Source organism: Triticum aestivum, chromosome 7B (assembly GCF_018294505.1).
Source record: "Triticum aestivum cultivar Chinese Spring chromosome 7B, IWGSC CS RefSeq v2.1, whole genome shotgun sequence".
Lineage (NCBI taxonomy): Eukaryota > Viridiplantae > Streptophyta > Magnoliopsida > Poales > Poaceae > Triticum > Triticum aestivum.
In genome coordinates, this window is record NC_057813.1 from 646,487,080 (window position 1) to 646,494,861 (window position 7,782).

Below are 7,782 nucleotides of genomic sequence, written 5' to 3' on the forward strand. Positions count from 1 at the left end.
TTCTAGGACCAATTTTATAACCATAGCAAATACCATGTTGTTCTAAAAGACTCTCAAAATGATATAAGTGAAGCATGAGATATTAACAATTTCTACAAAATTAAGCCACCGTCGTGCTCTAAAAGATATAAGTGAAGCACTAGAGCAAAAATTATCTAGCTCAAAAGATATAAGTGAAGCACATAGAGTATTCTAATAAATTATAGTCAAGTGGGCTCTCCCAAAAGGTGTGTACAGCAAGGATGATTGTGGTAAACTAAAAAGCAAAGACTAATATCATACAAGATGCTCCAAGCAAAACACATATCATGTGGAAAATAAAAATATAGCTCCAAGTAAAGTTACCGATAAACGAAGACAAAAGAGGGGATGCCTTCCGGGGCATCCCCAAGCTTAGGCTTTTGGCTATTCTTAAATATCTTGTGGTGCCATGGTCATCCCCAATCTTAGGCTCTTGCCACTCCTTATTCCATAGTCCATCAAATCTTTACCCAAAACTTAAAAACTTCACAACACAAAACTCAACAGGAAATCTCATAAGCTCCGTTAGTGAAAGAAAGAAAAACCACCACATAAGGTACTGTAATGAAATCACTCTTTATTTATATTGGTGTTAAACCTACTGTATTCCAAGTTCTCTATGGTTCATACCCTTACTTACTAGCCATAGATGCATCAAAATAAGCAAACAATACATGAAAGGCGGAATCTGTCAAAAAACAGAACAGTCTGTAGAAATCTGTAACTTTTGAATACTTCTGGAACTCTAAAAATCCTACCAAAATAATAACTCCTGGGTAATTTGTCTATTGATCTACAGCAAAAAGAATCAACGCAAAATCATGTTTCTGTGATTTATTGAATTTTTTCTTGTGAGCGCAAAGTTTCTGTTTTTCAGCAGAATCAAATTAACTATCACCATAGGTTATCCTATAGGTTCTACTTGGCACAAACACTAAATAAAACATGAAAACACATCTAAATAGAAGTTAGATGCAAAATTTATTACTAAAAAGAAGCAAAAACAAAAAACACAAATAAAATTGGGTTGCCTCCCAACTAGAGCTGTCGTTTAACGCCCCTAGCTAGGCATAAAAGTGAGGATAGATCTAAGTACTGCCATCTTTGGCACTTGGAAAGGAAAGGAAGAATTTCCTTTCTATGGCATTCATTCTTCTATTTTGGGAAATTAATGGATGAAGTGAGATTAAGCATGTTACGGAAATTTGCATCTAAGCCAGCCTTCATTTCTTTGATAATTTCATTTTGATAAAAGCATAAGAGAGTGGTAGATTCAACCTTATCATTCATAGATGCCCAAATATAATTTTCATTTTTCATAGGTATCTATAGCATCCCCGTCAAGAAAACCCCCTTCAAAAATATAATCTAGAACTTGCTTGAAAGAAGTGGGTAAGCCAACATAGAAACTTTTTAGGTAAACTTCAATTTGATATTGTGGCACATAGCTAGCCCGAATTCTTAGTAACCTATCCCAAGTAAATAACGAAAAATTCCAGAGTCATCTTCATCAAAATTATTCAAGCTCCCATTGGTGACCCCGGTGGGTCTTTCCATAGCATCATTATTTATGAGCTTAGAGAGTATAGAGGGACTATCCAATGTACTAAAACCCTGGAAAGGACCCTTAGTTCTTTTTGATTAGGCCATGGCAACGGGAAGGCAAACGAAAAAGGGAGAGGAGATTGGGAAAGAGAGGGCGAATAAAACGGCAAGGGTGAAGTGGGGGAGAGGAAAACAAGATGCAAATGGCAAATAATGTAAATGCGAGGGAGATGAGTTTGTGATGGGTACTTGGTATGTCTTGACTTGAGCGAAGACTTCCCCTGCAACGGTGCCAGAAATCCTTCTTGCTACGTCTTGAGCTTGCATTTGTTTTCCTTGAAGAGGAAAGGGTGATGCAGCAATAGTAGCGTAAGTATTTCCTTCAGTTTTTGAGAACCAAGGTATCAATCCAGTAGGAGACTCCTCACAAGTCCCATGCACCTACACAAACAAACAAGAACTCGCAACCAATGCAATAAAGGGTTGTCAATCCCTTCATGCCCACTTGTGAAAGTGAGATCTGATAGAGATAATATGATACGATAAATATTTTTGGTATTTTTATGATATAGATTGGATAAGTAAAGATGCAAATAAAAGTAGATAGCAAGCTTATATGATAGGAGATAGACCCGGGGGCCATAGGTTTCACTAGTGGCTTCTCTCAAGATAGCATAAGTACTTACAATGGGTGAACAAATTACTGTCGAGCAATTGATAGAAAAGCGAATAATTATGAGATCATCTAGGCATGATCATGTATATAGGCATCACGTCCGTGACAAGTAGACCGACTCCTGCCTGCATCTACTACTATTACTCCACACATCGACCGCTATCCAGCATGCATCTAGAGCTTTAAGTTCATAAAGAACGGAGTAACGCATTAAGAAAGATGACATGATGTAGAGGGATAAACTCATGCAATATGATATAAACCCCATCTTTTTATCCTCGATGGCAAAAATACAATACGTGCATTGCTGCCCCTGCTGTCACTAGGAAAGGACACCGCAAGATTGAACCCAAAGCTAAGCACTTCTCCCATTGCAAGAAAGATCAATCTAGTAGGCCAAACCAAACTGATAATTCAAAGAGACTTGCAAAGATAACTTAATCACACATTAAAGAATTCAGAGGAGATTCAAATATTTCTCATAGATAAACTTGATCATAAAACCACAATTCATTGGATCTCGACAAAGACACTGCAAAAAGAGTTACATCGAATAGATCCCCAAGAAGATCAAGGAGAACATGGTACTGAGATCCAAAGAGAGAGAAGAAGTCATTTAGCTAATAACTATGGACCTGAAGGTCTGTGGTAGACTACTCACAACTCATCGAAGAGGCTATGATGTTGATGTAGAAGCCCTCCGTGGTCGATTCCCCCTCCGGTGGAGCGCCGGCGAAGGCTCCAAGATGGGATCTCGCGGATACAGAAGTTTACGGTGGTGGAAATAGTTTTTCATGGTCGCCTATGATATTTTCAGGGTACGTGGGTATATATAGGAGGAAGAAGTACGTCGGTGGACACCCGAGGGGCCCACGAGATAGGGGGCGCGCCTAGTAGGGGGGCGCCCTCCACCCTCGTGGCTTCCTTGATTGCTTCTTGACTTGCACTCCAAGTCCTCTGGATTGCGTTTGTTCCAAAAAACACGCTCCCGAAGGTTTCATTCCGTTTGGACTCCCTTTGATATTCCTTTTCTTCGAAATACCGCAATAGGCAAAAAACAGCAATACGGGCTGGGCCTCCGGTTAGTAGGTTAGTCCCAAAAATGATATAAAAGTGTAAAGTAAAGCCCATAAACATCCAAAACAAGTAATATATAGCATGGAACAATAAAAAAATATAGATACGTTGGAGACGTATCAGTATGCCTTCTGCACATGCAATTGCAACAATACGCACCATTACTAGTGACTTGACAAGTTACATTGCTAGTTGTTTTTATGTTGAGGCATTCAAAAGAACATATGCACATTGTCTACAACCTGTTAATGGCATGGATTGTTGGCCAATATCACCAAGGACTAGACCTGCGGCTCCTAGTTATGTCAAGATGCCTAGTAGGCCAAGGACTGAGAGAAGAAAGGAGGAAACTGAGAAAAAAGTGTCGAAGACCAGATTGCCAAAGAGTGGGACACTCATCAGGTGTGGTAAATGCAAAGGAGTTGGTCACAACAGAACAACATGTCATAGACAGCCAGGTGGGCAACAGAGTGGACAACAAAGTAGACAACAAACTGAACAACAGAGTGGACAACAAAGTATAGAACAGAGTGCTACTTCACATAGGGTGAGTAACCAGTTTATGTTGCCTTTGTTTATTATTGTGTATTGCATGTGCTCATTACTATGTATTACATTTGCAGGAAAATGTTGTGCCTTCTCAACAAAGCACCAATGATGCAGCTACAACTAGAGTGACAAAGAGACCAGTACCCATGTCCAAGCCTCCTAGGCCTGCTGTCCAAGGGAAAGGGAAGAATACTCAGAAGAACAAGTCCTCCTCGAAGGCTGCAATGAAAGGTGTTAATGTCAATGTAAGTTCTAGCTCAGGTGTCACTGTCAATGTGAAATTAGGAAGTGCTAATTCACAGTTCAAGGCACCTGGAAGGGACACAAAAAGGGAAAGGAAGTTACCTACAAGACTGCTGGACTGAGTGTTGTGCTACTAAGGTCTATTTATAGTTTGTTTGTGTGGAACTATGTATGCTGTTATGTCTATGATGAGACCTATCTTATTTGTTTGTGTGGAACTATGTGTGCTCTTATGTGTGTGCTATGAACCTATTAGAATTTCTATATGATGTCAGAAACTATGTGTTGTTACTCTCATATTTCTCAAAAAACAAACAAAATGATGGCAAATTTTCCCTGGTTTGTTGGTGCAAGCTGTACTTATACTCACAAGTGCAAATTGAAATGTATCTCAAAATCAAACAAAAGTTACTGCCACTGCAATGCAGAGCAAACTGAATAAAAATTCAGAAATGCAAAATGAACTTGATCAACATAAGAGCACAGTCACTTGTTCAACATAAACTTGCATTCATACATAGTTACTTGTTCAACATAAGAGCACAACCACTTGTTCAACATTCATACATATTAAAGATCACTACTACATCTAAAAGAGGAACTTGATTGCACAAGACCATAGATGAAAGAAACAAAGGCGACATTACAACCAACTGACATCAGAAGCCACTTCTCCCTGTTCTCTAGCAAGCCTTTCATTTTTTTGATCTTCAACTGATGTGCAGCCTTCAGTTCATCCACTGCCTTATTCTTCTCCTCCTCTGCCTTGTTCTTATCCTCCAGTGCCTTGTTCTTCTCCTCCTCTGCCTTGTTCTTCTCCTCCAGTGCCTTGTTCTTCTCCTCTACTGCCTTGTCCTTCTCTTCTACAACTTGTAGTTTTTCTATAGCCAATTGGTTGACAAGGGCCACATTTTCTTCCCTCATTTACTCACCACCCTCGGCCATACTCCACAGTAATTGCAGAACTCTTTGCATATGAGGTGGGTGCTCTGGATCATGCCAAACAACTAAATTACACACTTCATGGTCACTACACATGCAGCCAATGAATCTTCTACCAGTGTCCACCCCCTCAAAAGCAACATGTCTAAGTGGAACAAATCCATGGAAGCAGTTGATCTTGCTGTCCACCGCATACCCACAGAATCTAGCATCTTGGATTGCTTCCGGAATCCGCCCAGTTATTAGTGCAAGATGCTCCGCCTCCTGGGAAATACATGGCCAATGCAGGTTGGTCAATTTGGCGCAATTTCACCCAAAATATATAATCTGCTGAAACTCTAGTTCATCAATACATACCAATGGCCAAACCAAAGAGACATGACAGAGGAGGAGAAGAAGCCAAAATGTTTACCTCTACATCTCGAGCGGCCTCCTTCTCGTCAACGCTCCAGAACATGCCCTCTTCGTCCGCACTCATGGCTGCAAACTCCGACAAAACCGAGCGTGCAATGGGAAGCTAGGGCTACACCACCGGAGCTCCGCAACAGAGATAGCATATCTTGGGTGCGCCACCGCCGCTGATCGCCGCCGCCGACCGCCGCCGACGCCTGCGTCGCCATAGCCGCCGCCAGAGCTAGTTAGGGTTCGGGCACGGCCCGAAGAAGGGGATCGAATGGCCCGTCAAACCGGTTCGGTCGAGTCCTTTAGCTGACTAGACGGAGAGAGAGAGAGAGAGTTGCGCCACGTTGGCAAAGACTTGTCAAACCCGGGCTGAGTCAGCAGCGAAACCGCGTCGGGTCTGCGAAGGGACGAAATATGACTGGTTTGGAGAGTTTGTGGTGCAACCTGTCCGGTTTTAGAGTTGAGGGACTAAAATTGGCCAGATCGAAGAATTGAGGGACGAAAAATGGACTTTTCTCAAAAGTATTCAACATTGAAAGAACTTCATGATGATTTGGAGAAAGACAGATAAGTTGTACTTGGAAGCAGATAATTCTCTTAGCAAGATGAAAGAAAAATCAAATGAGGTTTCTCTAGTTTCGATTGACTGTGCTGCAAAAACATTCAAAGGTGTTGTGTCATTTAGAGTTCCTCTGGTGGTAAAAGGCGCGGACGATCAATCATCTCTTTCGAAAAGAATAAAGGAAAGAACAAGAAAAATGCTAAAAAGAAAGGTATTGATCTATTATACCCAATCTAGCAAAGTTATTATCCATTATATGCTTCTATACTTATTTTTTTATTTCTTCAGTTTTCATGTCTGACTATAGGAGAAGATCCAAATAATGCAACAGAAAATATAGAGGAACACAATGATCCAAATGAACTGATTTTGTGACATATGGCTTGTACTCACTATTTTCCTTTCATAATTTACATTTCGATAAATAGCTTCTGTACTAATAACAATGTTTCTGTTTTACATGTGAGTGACATGGTTGAAGGTTGATGATTTCTCATATGCTTTGAAGAACAATTTGCTCTTTCATTCTGATAGAGTGCCAAAATCATGGAAATATGGAACCTAGCTTTGTAATATGTACAAGATTATCTATTTGTATTCTCATAGGTCTGCTTTAGTGGATAGTACACCGTAATGTTTAAACTTCAGTCCAATTTGAATCCATTTGCAATCACTTTCCAATCAGGGCTGTATGAGTATAATGAAATGTTCAGAAATCTAAAATGTGAATCTGCACGCTTTCACTTTTGATACATTGATGTCATCCTTTCTAACAAAAATGAAGTGAGGTTCTCTCTTGTAAGCTAGCAGGACCGCCGTGCTTTCTTGTTTGCAAGAAAATCAAGATATGAGGATGTAAAAGACAAATTAGCTGTGGGAAACCCCCAGCATCAACGATGATATAAAACATCTGGTTTTTTTTCTCAATTTATAGATGATTGCAAGTATCTGTCTTTTATTGTTTTTACAGATCAGAACATTTACAATCAACAATCAGTCAAAAGCTCCCCCTCGTTGCAAATTTTTCATGTGGTTGGTTATTCTAAGGAAGTGCCTGACGGCAGATAATCTTCAGCGATGAGGGTGGCCATCCAACGAAATCTGCCCGCTTTGCTCGATACATCCCGAGGACTGCAGACATCTGTTTCTCTCCTGCAGCTTCACGCATCAGCTCTAGACAACATTCCAGGGGTGGACGGGTGTTTCCTTCCCTACGCCGGCTAGCAGCTTTGAGTGCTCCGAGACATGGTGGGTACAGGCGAGAAAAGCAATCCCAAAGCAGGTGCGCCAAGACTTCGACACCATTGTCATTCTCATCCACTGGAGGATCTGGAAGGAGTGGAACGCTCGAATTTTCCAGGACACGGCTTGTAATATTGACAGGGTCCTAGACATCATTAGAGAGGACTTAGGAGTGTGGAGATCTGCGGGGTGTGTAGCGGACCTGGGTAGCTGATTTCCTGCGCGGTTGTCTTCTACGGCCCCGCTTTGCTTGGAGCTAACTCTTGTACTAACAGTTCATGACTCCTGAACTGTGAGGCTCCTTTGTACCACTTCCTTTCATCTAATAAAGATCGGCCATCAGCCCTTCGATACAATCAACAATTATGAACTCCCTTGAGCAGAACGTCAGCGAGCATTTTGTTACCTTTTCTGAACTCATAGCAGGCCATGAAAACGCAAAAATAACCAAAGCAACTGACATGAACACAACTGCTGCAAAACAGGGCAAAGTATTTTTGCTTACTGACAATAGAAATACAGT